At 40.3% G+C, this 13,666-nt stretch overlaps 1 long non-coding RNA gene across 4 annotated transcripts in view; it reads right to left on the bottom strand.

The window, feature by feature from the left end:
- Nucleotides 1-2,676: 2,676 nt before the first annotated feature.
- Nucleotides 2,677-13,666, bottom strand: part of LOC122234991 — a 120,461-nt gene continuing 109,471 nt past the window's right edge. For all 4 annotated transcript variants that reach the window (XR_006213014.1, XR_006213016.1, XR_006213015.1 and 1 more), the window contains 3 exons: nucleotides 4,035-4,131; nucleotides 3,064-3,119; nucleotides 2,677-2,971 (listed from right to left, as the gene is read on the bottom strand). This is a non-coding gene — a long non-coding RNA (uncharacterized LOC122234991). The remainder of the gene's footprint in view (nucleotides 2,972-3,063; nucleotides 3,120-4,034; nucleotides 4,132-13,666) is intronic.

Genomic DNA, 13,666 nt, shown 5'->3' on the forward strand with positions numbered 1-13,666 from the left:
CTGGGCTGGTAGCCAAAAGAATCAAATTTAAGGGAAGAAAAGAGGAGTTTTATATAAAATATAGGGAAAACGACCTATAACTCGTTACTTTTCTCATTCATTTAGTGCAAATCAACCGGCCACAGAGTCAGTGTTTAATTTACTCTCCTATCAGATGACCCATCTTTATAACCCCATGCTCATTACTCCAAATCTAGATGTGTGGTTTGGCTGTGTATCAAGGCTGTAACCATAAATGTCAATGTAAATAGACATTTTTTAGAAGGGCGATAAAATCAAAACAATCTATTTTCAGGAAACCAGTGTGCAAATGTATCATAATTTTTTTTCTACAATTTATAAAACTCTGGTCAAAGTACTTGTCAGGAAAAAAAAATGTTTCTTTTAGCCCCTCAGTCCTATTCCAAGCACAGGTAATGGCAGTGTTTAGTTACTGGATATTTTAATTACTGGAATAATTTGAAGTTCTGGAGCACTAAAGGTTAACAGTAGCAACACAAACTCAAATTTAGCTTACCCCTTGATGAGACCAGCTCAACCCCATACCTAATAACAGCCATACAGAAAAAAGGGCATACTCATTTCTGAGCATAAATGTTATCTCAGTCTCTGTACTTCTCACATGGTGTGCAGCAATGAATCAAAATTAGGAAACACATTAAAAACAAAAATAAACTAACAAACAACAACAATAACAAGAAAAGAAGGAAAAAAAAAAAAAAAAACACCACTGTCAAGAGATAAAGCAATCAACAGAACCAGACTCAGATGACTCATATGTTGGAACTATAAGGCCCAAACTTTAAAATAACTACCACTGATATGTTAAAGAATATAGTGGAAAAGTTAGAGCACATGCATGAATATAAGGGGAATTTCAGCAGAGATGTGATATAAAATAAGAATCAAATGAAAATGCTAGGATTCAGCAACTGAAGGGGTAATGAATTAGGTGATGGCTGAGCTGCTTTAACCCTGACATTCTATGATTCTAAGACAACCACACCTAGAAGGTAAGTGAAGAAAAATCAAAATAAGGAAATGCATGGTTTACATGCAGAAAATATGGGGCAGCTGATAATTTCCCAATGGGATTGTTCCTTCACATCTGCAATTTAAAATATAAAAAGAAATGAGGAATTACTGCATGCACCTCTGGTTAGGAAGTAAATTCTATCAACATAAAAAAAAATGCCTACTGGGATGCTGATATGAGCCACTAGGCTCTCTCTTCTTTAACAAAGGCAATTCATGAGGCTGTACCTAAAAGCAGGGTTGAGTCTGTACTGGTTCTGTTTAGATGAAGGCTTGGAGCATCCAAGAGGTTCTTTTAGGGGTCTATATTCCAAAGATAGAACACCCCAATTCAAAGGCCAAAGTTGGGACACAGTTACAGATTCAGGGTCTTAGAACAGGAAATGACATGGTGGCTTCAAGAACAGAGAGATGAGCTAACCCAGAAATCAAACATAGTCATCAAACATAGTCATCAAAATCCAATTATTAAATACAATCAGTAAGAATGAAAATTCCATAAAAGACAAGACATGGTTGGGGCGCCTGGGTGGTTCAGTTGGTTAAGCGTCCGGCTTCAGATCAGGTCATGATCTCACGGTTTGTGAGTTTCAGCCCCATGTCAGGCTCTGTGCTGACAGCTCAGAGCCTGGAGCCTGCTTCAGATTCTGTGTCTCCCTCTCTCTCTGCCCCTCCCCCACTCATGCTCTGTCTCTCTCTCTCTCAAAAATAAATAATAAACATTTAAAAAATTAAAAAAAAAAAGACAAGACATGGAAGTTGAAGTTGGGTATACCCAAAATTTGGAGAAAAGGAAGGGATTTAGTTAGTAGTTCTAAGTATAAATAGTGAGAGTAGTAAATTGACCCTAATTGTAAACACTTTTTCAGTTTTTTCATGGAGCCCAATCCTTGAAGCTAAGGCTGACAACAGCGACTCCAGAAACTAAATCCAAAACAAAAGAATTTTTCAGATAAGACACAATGATGACCTCTACCTACACCTGCCAAAAAAGAGAACTGAAATGATTATCCTGTTGCTAACAATTTAAAATGTTTAAAAACAACTAAAGAACATGTCCAGAAAGTAAATGCATAGAAAATGCCTTATTGTTTCTCAACTAGAGGTGAAATTACCCCACTGGGAGGAGTTTTGGACAGGTAGGAAGAGGGCTGGTTATCATTAAAAACCAGAAAAATGTACTATTAGCATACAGATGGTGCATGCCATGTACTATAAATGCCCTACAGCAGGTAGGGGAGGGGAGGAAAAATGATTTTCCTACTACCCTCCTAGGTTCAATGCAGGGGTCCATGAACTGAACTGAAAAAAGACAGGTTAACAAGGAAAAAAAAGTTTTATGTTTAAAAAAAAGAAAACAACACATCCAAAATGGAGTCACTTGTGTTAACCCCATTTCAATAAAGCAAGACTTAATACCTAACCTAATTGCAATTTCAGCCTCTCCCAGGAATGTAATCTTAACCAGTCACTGTGGAATTACCTGGTCCATACTATGAGGTAATCCCCCAAAGAAAGGTGGCCTCGCCTGAAACAATCAGCACTTTGCTGCCTCCTCTTGCCCATACTCTTTAAAGCTTCATTCTATTTGCTAAATGTGATGCTGCCTGTCTCATGAATCATTGAATAAAGTCAGTAAGATCTTTAAAACTTTAAATTTTATTTTTTAACAGTACACACAGGAGTTCACAAAGAAAGATGTGGCTCAAGATGCTTTTTACCATCTTAGGCTAAACAAAGGAAAAGGGGTTTGAGGCTTCTGAGAGGGGGAGGCAAGTCATGGGAAGTTAAAGGGAGGAAAGGTTTGGTAAATAGGACTGTCTTGGTATGCAGGTGAGAGTCTCCCAGGTGATAAGAGTTGCCTCCAGGGTGTAGATCTCTTCCAAAAATGGAGCCGTTTTTACAAATGGAAAGTTCCTTTATGAATGTACATTTCCTTTAAAAGAGGGGAAAATTATACTCTATGTTAAGCAGTTAGTGGGAAATAAAGAGCTTTTCCTGCATTTGCTGGTTCTCAGTGGCCCTTACCTCAAAATGATCCCATGAAATGAAAAGTAGTCCAGCCCAAAATGCCACTATCATCTCTGTGAAGAAATCAATAGGATTGATTTGGGACTCAAGGCATAATAAAGAGGGTAAGAACAAGAGAGACTATTATCTGCCTTGGTGACTTACGAACAAATTAGGAAATGTAAATGTTATGTTGAAAGGTGGCTAATCATTAAAATTAAAATAATTCCTGATCAGGGAAGCCTTTCTTCTGGGGTGCCTGAATGGCTCAGTTGGCCACACACATGCTCTCTCTTTCAAAATAAATAAATAAAACTTTTTAACAAATTAATATAAATTGTTACCTAACCTCTGTGCCTGTTCCCTTATCTGTGAAATGGGAATAATACCAACTACCTAATAGGGCCGTTAAGATTTAATTGAGTTAATATATTTAAACCATTTTGAACAGTACGTGGTACACAGCAATTCCTAAACAATATTCTTTTTATTATATTATTTCTAAGAAAAAAATTAAACCACAAAAATTTCCATTAAAAAAATTTTGTTTGAATAGCCTTGACTCCATAATGAAAGGTCTTCCCCATCAATATAGATGCTTTTCTCCTCTCTAGCTCCCTAAACCTACCCATTCAAGGAAATATATAGTGAAAGTCCTTTCCACCAAACCCCAATGCTTCTCCAAGCAGAGACTGCACAGCCCAAGGAGATTCGGAAAGAACAAGTCTCTGCCAAAACCTATTTCCCAGAAATCATGAGACTGGCACTGGCCCCAGCTATATTCCAAGGTCACAACTAACAGGTAATTAGCAGCAGCCTTTGCCAGTCCAGTAATTATAAGTCCCATTCCTCATGCTGTGCTGTTCAAAGAGCCTTGTGAGTCAACTCTGATGGCACGAGGTACAGTCTTCAATTTTGTGGAAGGTTCTTCGTTGGGTTGGTGGGGGGCACTCACAAGCAAGGTTTAAAGGGGGCTCAGCCCCACCTACCTGCACCACAATGGCCTGGGTGTTTCCCACACTCTGTTCTCATCCTTTAACATTTCCTAGTGATGAAGTTTTGGGGTGATGGTGGGGTGGCCCAGAGCTGAAAGCCAAGAAAGAATTCTTGAAGATGTCTTTGGTGCAAAAAAGATGATTTTATTAAAGCATGGGGATAGGACCCATGGGCAGGAAGCACTGCACTGGGGTCATGATGGGTAACTCATTATATACTTTCAGGTTGGAAGGTGGTCAGTGATAGAGTAAGTCTCTAAAGTATCTTTGAAGCAAGGTTCCCAGGACCTTGAGGGGTTAGGTGTTGCTAGGGAAATGCTATTTATTACCATTTAATAAAACCTCAGTTATGAGACCCTCAGATGCACATCAGGGGGCCATAAGCTTGGAGTATGATTGCCAGCATATATCTTGGGGCAGTTGAGATAAAGGAAGTTGACTTACAGGATCCTCAAGGTTGGGATAATGTTAAGCTAAGGTTCTCTTCTGCCCCCAGGAAAGTGTCATCCTTGAGGCAGCTGGGCTCCTAGAGGGAGGTCACTCTGCCAGTCTCAAGGACTTGTCAATGGGTTATAGGCAGTAAGGGAATTTAATTTTTCATTTGCCTTAGTTTCCCACATTACGATGGAAAGCACTTAAACCCCTTTCCTTTGTTCTTGGGTAGCCAGGAGTGTCCGAGGAATATCACACACATTCATCCTGGGGAGGGGTGTGCCAGCCTGTATTTTGCCCTCAGCTTGCCCCAAGCTGCCTCATCACTAGGACACTGCCTGCACCACTGGATGTTTCCGGTGCCCACTGCCCTTTCTCACAGAGATGCAGTCACTTGCATCTTACATGACTCTTCGGCTTCATTTTACCACAAATGAGATGATTTGGAAGATTGAAAGTCTAGAGACAGTTTGGGAAGTCAAATAATTTATATGCTGATTATGTCTTGATCCCTGGGCCCGGATAGGCAAAAGCATACCATAGAAAGAAGAGCCTAGTTTATAACCCCAGGAGCCTAACTGCAAGTCAAAACAGCAGTCCTAACAATCAGGAGTTTAAAGGGAACTGAATCCAAGGTGGAGAATATTTTCTGAATTCTGCTATAGTGTAAGGGTTAAATTGTAGTGTAGGGCTAATGCTTAGCTTGAAAAATAACAGCTTTGTGTTGACACTGAAGGTTAAGAGATAACAGCCTTGCTTTGCTCTGGTAAACTACGCCTCATACCCTTGTAAATTAGGCTTCACCAATTAAGGAAACAAAAGTTCAAAGAAAAGAGCATCAGAGGCAGGGTCAAGGAGATCCACTGGTTGCAACTTAGAGGCAGAAAGTCTAAAGTAAACACCTCATTAGGCAACTGTTAACTCATCTGGAACCTGTTTGTTTGTTTTGTTCCCAGGTGATGATAAAACGATGTGATTGGTTATAAAAACTCTGTCCCCCGGCTGTTCGGGCCGCACTCTTATCAAGAGTGTTGGTCCCGATCGGTAGGCCTTGCCTCTCATTGTAATAAACTTTGTTGTGACTGTCACTGGTGCCCGTAGCATTCTGTTTCAGGAGTCGTGTGGATGCAACAATAGGTTCTACCTCAATCTGAGAGGGAAAAAATTCCTGACTCTATAGAATAAATATTTTCTTCTAATTATACGTATTAGTGAGATAAAGTAATTAAACACCCAGATAAGGGTTTGAATCTTGACTCTACTACTTATAGGGGACTTTTTGTAAGTTTTTCATGTCTCTGAGGCTCAATTTCTTCATTGTTAATGATAATAGTATTGATGGGGTTTCAGAGTAATGGAGATTTGGAACTGACAGCCAAGAAAGAATTCTTGAAATGTCTTGGTGCAAAAAAGTGACTTTATTAAAGCACAGGGACAGGACCCATAGACAGGAAGAGTTGCACTGGAAGAGTGACTGGTTACAGATGAAGGAGGTCGGGGAGGTAAAGACAAGGGGAAGTTTCATATGCTAAAGAAGGATTTTCATATGCTAAAGAAGACTCACAAGATACTGGAGGCCTTAGCTATTGTCAGGCTAAGGTTGTTTTTCCCTCTAGCAAAGCTTTAACATTAAAATAGTTGAGAGTTCCCGGAAAAATGTTTTACTCTGCTGACCGCAAGTATTTGTCAATGAGCTGCAGGTTATAACGAAATTTAGTTTTATCTGCCATTTCCACATCACTTTGTTTTCCACATCACTTTGTTTTCCACATCAGTATTACCTACTTCATAGGTTTCCTGTGAGGATCAAATGTTATAATGTATTTAAAGCACTTAGGAAGTTCTTGGCATATAGAAAATATTCAATAAATGGTGGCTACTATTACTACAATTATTACTTTAATTAGCATCACGACCATTAATTACTGTATTGCATTGCTCCTCAACCAAATTGATGAAGGAGCATAAGGCAAGCTGAGAGCAAAGCACAAGCTAACAACACCCCCCAGGTGGGATGTGTGTGATATTCCTCAGGCACTCCTGGCTGCCCAAGAACAAAGGAAAGGAAAGAAAACATATGGTTAATTGATAGAGATCACAGTCATGCAGGACACAAGTCTCCATCAGTTTACAAATATCTTAGTAAATTATAAGAAAAAGCAGTCTTATCAATAGCCTAATCTCCAGAAACCTACAGACTCCGTTTCCTGGAACCCCTAATATCACGCTCTGCTCCATAGTGATGCAGGGAACTAACGCAAGAAGGAAATGGGAGGTAAAATTAAATGTCCTTATAACCTGCAGCCCATTTACAAATACTTGAGGTGAATACAGAGTATACCATTTCTCCTGGAACCCCCCACTGTCCTAATGTTAATGCCTTACTGGGGGGGGGGGGGGGGGGACAACTTTAGCTTGACAATAGCATGGCCTCGGGTATCTTAGGAGTCCTATTTAGCATATCAAACTCTTTCCAGAGGCCTCCTTCTTGCCTTTACCTCCCCCCAACTCCACAGTATATAACCAGTCACTCTTCACAACTCCAGTGCAGCTTTTCCTGCCCAGGGGTCCTATTCCTGTGCTTTAATAAAATCATGTTTTTGCACCAAAGACATCTCAAGAATTCTTTCTTGACTGTCAGCTCTGAAACCCCACCACTCCAAAACCTCATCAAAATAATGAGAAGCTTGCTATTAGGTATATTGACAAATAGTTCTTGATCTCCTACTATGTGCTAGATATTATCTTAGGGACTGGACATAATGCAGAGAAAGTTTCTCCCCTAATGAAGTTTACATTCTGCCATGTTGTGTGTATTACAATTAAAAATAATATTTGGTCTTTGTCCCTGGTTCCTGGCATGTAATTCCCAAAACCCTTGGATTTCCTCAGTGGTAGGATTGTGTTCTGTTATTCATAATGATTCCCTTTTGACTATAACTGAGTTTATGCTAAGGAGGTGACTCAGGATTGGGGCTGGTCACCAGAAAAAACCAACCACAAGATTAGAAGGTTAGAAATTTCAGCCCATACCTGAAGGATAAGGTGGAGGGGGCGGGGGGGGGGGGGGAGTTGCTGAAGATCAAGTTCAATCACCAATAGCCAATGATTTAATCAATGGTGCCTACAATAATTAAGTTTCAGTAAAAATTCTGAAATGATGCAGCTAAGGGAGCTTCTGGGTTGGCGAACATGTCAATGCTGGCACAGCCTATGCATCTCTTCCATTTAGCTATTCCTAAGTCATATCCTTTATAATAAGCCAGTAATTATTAAGCAAAGCACTTTCCTGAGTTCTGTGAATTATTGAACTTGAGGGGAAGCTCATAGCAACTCCTGAATTTGTACTCAGCCAGGCAGAAGTGTGTGTAGCCTGGGAACCCCATTTTCAGCTCTCATCTGAAATAGGAACAGCCTCATAGGACTGAGCCCTTAACTTGTGGGGGTCCGCATTTACTCCAGCTAGTTAGTGTCAGAAATGAATTAAATTATTAGGTACCAGTTGGTATCAAGGAATTGGAGAATTAGTTGGAGTTTCATAAAAACCACAGTGTGTATGTGTAATTGTAGCAGGATTCTAGCACAGGGAGACAGGACACTGAGGCTTTTCTGTCCAGGAAACAACTTCATTCATTGTGCTGGTACAGGCTCAGTGGGTTCATACCCAAAAACCTGAGCCCTGACCACAGCGGGGTGTAGCCTTTTATACAATTTCTACTTTTTTGTCTCCCCTATATGGTGACATATAGTCTGACTGGACACAGTCCAAGTTATAGAATCGTGTCAGAGCTATGCATACGTTATACGAGCTGATTGAGCCATGTTGCTTCCTTTGTTCTGAGGAGACTTCCACCACATTCCTCAGGGAGGGGCTCTACCACATTATGGGGGGTGGTGACAAGATACAATAAACAGTGAGATGGACAGACAGATGAGAGAGATAGGACTCACTCGTTTCAGATAATGGTAAGCCCTCTGATGAAAAGGATAGGGTAGTGTAGGGGAGGAAAAGAACTTTCCCTCTACCCTTGTCAGTTCTTATTTGACACCCCTGTAATAAAAGACAGACTTACAAAAGCAAATCAAAGTATACATGAGAAATACCCAGGGACTAACTCCTTGACGTGGCTTAGAATTCAGACTTAAATACCATCTTCATGGGGAAAGGAGAGCAGGATATAAACTTTTTAGAGGAGAAGAAACAATGTTTAGGAAAGATAAATGGGGCCTTAGAATAGATGGGAGGTATGATAGTTTCTGTCAAAGTTTGGGTGTGGTGTTGACTTCTAAACTCCTCTCCTATCAGTCAACCTTCCCTGGTTGATGAACCTCCTAGAGAGAGGATTTGTAACAATCAAGATCCTTTGGAGGATCTGTCTGTAGGTAGGTGAGCAGAGTTCAGAGAAAACCTGTGCCTGCACTGGCTGTTTGTTAAGTGCCTACACTCAATAGATATACCAGAGTGGTATGTTTTGAGGTAGCATGCTCTGCTGTTGTTGAAGAATAACAGGTGGTGGCCACATTTGACAGGTTCATTGGGGGAGGTCTCTCAGAAGAGGAAACACTGCTAAATGCAGCAAGTATATGGCTATCACTGAATCCCTAAGCACCAAGCAATATTTTCTTCATTTTATAAAGAGAGATATGGGGGCAGAGTGAGATTAAATCATGTGCGTGGCCACCCAGCTCTTAAGTGGCAGACGTAGAATTCTTACCTCGTTCTGTCTCACCACCCCAACATTCCTTACCTATTTCAATCTGGTTCTTGCTGTCCAATAGAACGTTCCACAGGGACAGAAATGGACTGTATCTGCGCTGCCCCCACAGTCTGTATGTGACAACTAAGTACTTAGAATGTGGCTAGGGTGAGAAACCGAATTTTTTATTCTATTTAATTTTAATCATTTAAATGTAAATAGCTATAGGTGCCTCATAATTTCTATCTCAGACCGTGAAGGACTAGGATGTCTCCATTGTGTGACGGCTTGCATCACTTAGGTCTATTTTGCTGACAAACCAGCACATTTTGATCCTACCTTCCTTCTGAGAAAGATGTTGTCATCTGGCAGCAAACACACCTGCTAAAGATTAGCTACAGTAAACCCTCCATAGGCCTGTGTCATTCTAATTAGTCACTGTGTCTCAAAAATACAGGATATTAATTCTGTCTTTATTTCTTTTTATATTTTACATACATGTTTTTTAATGTCGAAAAAAGGCCAGTGTTTCAGGCACACCCAAATGCCAGAAGCCTATTAAACCAAAGGTGCAAAGGAGAAAAGCTGATTGAGACCACATGGCATTTTCATAGAAAAAATCTTAGAGAAAAGAAAGGCAGCATGAAGGAAAATCCTCTGCCTTATCCAATGGCTGCAACTGTAGCAACTCAGGTTGTCAGGTAAACTCACAGACAGCGACCATGGATGAGTTGACCTACTCTTTCCGCACTAAAACCTAAAGCAAAAAGACCAGTGCTGCAATTAAAAACAACAACAACAACAGCATAGTCTAAAACCAAGCTCTGGAACCTTCTCCATTCTGACGGACTGACATGAGTCAAGCTATGGGGACACCACAGAGCTAGCTCAAGAAGTGGTTAAAAATACATGCTATGGGGTCACACAGACCTGAGTTTCGGATGCAGCACTCTGCTCCTCCCTAACCCCCATCTCCTCCTGAAATCACACACTCTGGGACATTGCCACATTTTGCCATTTTAACACTAATCCTTCAACATCAGATTGCTAATCACTTACCCTGGGGGATTCCAAAAAAGGGAAGGCAGGTCCTTACTCTTGAGAAGCTTTCAATCTGGTTGACGGTATGTAGCCAAAACACAAGCAAACAAGCTGAGATTAAATGTTTGCAGGCAGTGTGGATTTGTCGGTAGGAACAGACATTTAAAGACAGGATCAGTACAAGGGATAGTTTAAAACAATAAACATTTTGTAAGAAATCTTGTTTCTCTTTTTCACCCTAGCTGCAGAAAAGCTCAGAACCAGATCAGAAGTTCAATTATTTCAAATACAATATCCCATGAAGTATGCATGCTTGTGGTAACACCATGCCCTTGGAACTGTGATTTGGGAGGGGGGGGGGTTAATTTTCAATTTCCATTTTATATTTTTGCTATTATTTATTCTCCAAGTAACAGACACCTTAATGAAATTATCTGAGATATAAATAAATGATAATATAGACAGAAACTGAGAGGCTAAGAGAAAAATTACCAGGTGTACTCACAACTGCAAAGAAAAGATCTTTCCCCTCCCCCCCGCCGTTCCCGAAACCAGCCAGGGCGTGCCCAGTTGTAGTCTGACATAAAGGCGGGAACCAATCAAGTTCTGCTGAATGGTTTGAAATAAAGGCGGGAACCAATCGAGTTCTGCTGAGCGTTCAAATTTAAATGTTAACCAACAACAGCTCTGTAACCTCTAAAAAAATCCCTAACTTGTTTGTGCCTGTCTATAAAAGAAGCTGTAAGATCCTTACTCGGGGCCTCTTAGCGTCACCGGCAACGAGTGCGCCGAGGACCGGGTTCGAACCTGCAATAAACGACCCTTGCCGCTTGGCTTTGACTCTGGACTCTGGTGGTTTGTTTTCGGGGGGTCTTTCGAATCGGGGCATATCAAAACCATCAGGGAATACCCATCTTTCAATTTATATACTTAAAAGGTATACTATACTTATGAAATGTTTGAAGCAACTCATAAAAGTGCGCACACTCCAAAATCTGACACTTAGGCAAAAACACAGAAGAGGAATTAAGTAAAGAAAGCAATGGTAACAGAGATTTCCCGGTGCGTGAGAATAAGAAAATACTATAATTGCCCAAAATGTATTCTCTAAATTTGATAGCAGCTCATATTTGAGAAAAGAGAAAAAAGGAGGGGAAATGCATTATTTTTCAAAGACCATATATACCAATATGGCCACCCCATACCAATCTCAGTGAGAAATCTTTGAGCACATATTGAATACCCATGACAGGCTGAAGAAGAAAATTATAACTCGCTACACCAGGAATTCACAATGAAGCAGAAAATTCAGTAACTTACATAAGCAATGATACAGTTTCAGTGCAATAGCACTACTCCTCTGAGAGGCAACACACAATTACTGAAATTTCCATGACCCCAGTCTCCTACTTTACCTGTTTTCTGTCATGTAACCCTAGCAACCAAACGAGAAGATTATTTCTCTTCCTCGTTTCCCAGAGTAGCTATGGTGGTTTTCACCAAAAGAAGTGCCGTGGGACTGGGGTCCGAAGGGATGAGTAGAAGTACCCAGTGTGGGATATAAGAAAGATATTCCTGAGGGGAAAATAGCCTGTGCTATTTCCAGGCACAGACATTCATAAATCATAGCATTTGTGGAAGACATGTCGTGCCCTGCAGCTTAAAAGTACAGAGTATGAAGGAAAGTGGTAGAAAAGGAGATTAAAAACAAAGAAAATCATGATGTGTTATATTTCCTTGCACATGTATTGACTTCATAGTTCAACAACGACACAACAGTTATTGCACATGTCAAAAATCAACATTTGAAATCCAGAAACCAGAGGAAAAGACTAAAATATACTCATAAAATAATTCATTGTACTAAAGTATTCGCCATATATGTATACACACACAAGAGATGAATATCCATAATAAAGTGTTTCTCATGCGTACTTATAGGCAAACTATCCGAAGAGGTAATTCGCAGGTGTACCAACTGCCAGCTAATACATTAAAAGATAATCAGCCTTATTAGTAATCATACAAATTTAAATTCAAGCAATTAGAAACTCTTTTTACCTAATAGATGGACCAAAAAAATAAAAGATTAATATACGGTAGGGGAGGCAAAACTTCAGCTCCACCCATCTTAAGTTTTTAAGCTGGGGCTCTTTAACGAAGTGACAAATCAACAAGAGAAAAACATTTATTAACTCATGCAGTGCACATCTCCTGGGAGGAACTTAGAGGAACTCAAAGAGGCAGCCCAGGATTTCAGCATATATAGTATCTTCAGCTAAAAACACTAATGTGTAGGGAAATGATAGGTCCAAGTTTTAGGCTTCCCCAATGACAAACTGTGGGATGGTGAATATGTGGGAGGAAACGAATGAAGTAAAGTTTGTTTGCAGATTCCTCTGGTGCCCTCGCTGGACTGATAAGAACCTGTCTCCAGTAAAAGGAGAGTTTATATCTTGCCTCTACACAAAGGGGAGCTTTGCTCCTTTTTAATTGCCTTCAGCTCAAACAAATTTTTATGTCAAAGAGGCATATTTTGGGGTGACATATTCTGGTTTTCTTCAATATTATTTTCACAAATATTGTAAAGAAAAGGTCACTTCCTTTTTTTAAGTTTTATTTATTTGTTTTTGAGAGACAGAGAGAGTGAGTGAGGGAGGGGCAGAGAGAGAGGGAGAGAGAGAGAGAGAGAGAGAGAGAGAGAGAATCCCAAGCAGGCTCTGCACTGTCAGCACGAAGCCTGATGAGGGGCTCGAACTCACACACCGTGAGATCATGACCTGAGCCGAAACCAAGAGTCGGACTCATAACCGACTGAGCCACCCAGGCACCCGAGAAAAGGTCACTTTCTTTCACTGTTGGTGAAAATATAAACTACTTCAATATTCTGCAAGAGTGCTTGATGTTATTCATCAGAATTTACAAGGTCGATCCTGTAAGATGAGTAATTCAACCTCAGAGAATCTGTAAAATCCATCCTACCAAAATACTTTCACTTGGGCACATAAATGTATACATAAGGATGTTTGCTGCAGCATCATTTACAACAGCAATAAGATAAAAACAATGGAAATACTTATAACTCATGTTACAGTCATGTTACAGCTACACTATGGAATGCAGTGCAGCCTTGAGAAGAAACTACCTTTTAAAATGAAGAACAACAAGAACAACAAAAAATGAAGAACATTTAGGGGCACCTGGGTGGCTCGGTCAGTTAATCATCCAACCCTTGGTTTCAGCTCAGGTCATGATCTCACGGTTTCCTGGGTTTGAGCCCCACATCAGGGTCCATGCTGAGACAGTGCAGAGCCTGCTTGGGATTCTCTGTCTCCCTCTCTCTCTCTGCCCCTCCCCCACTCACACTGTCTCTGTCTCTCTCAAAATAAATGAACACTTTAAGAAAATAAATAAAATAAAATGAGGAACATTTATATGTATCATCCTATGTACATT

Source organism: Panthera tigris, chromosome F2 (genome assembly GCF_018350195.1).
Source record: "Panthera tigris isolate Pti1 chromosome F2, P.tigris_Pti1_mat1.1, whole genome shotgun sequence".
Lineage (NCBI taxonomy): Eukaryota > Metazoa > Chordata > Mammalia > Carnivora > Felidae > Panthera > Panthera tigris.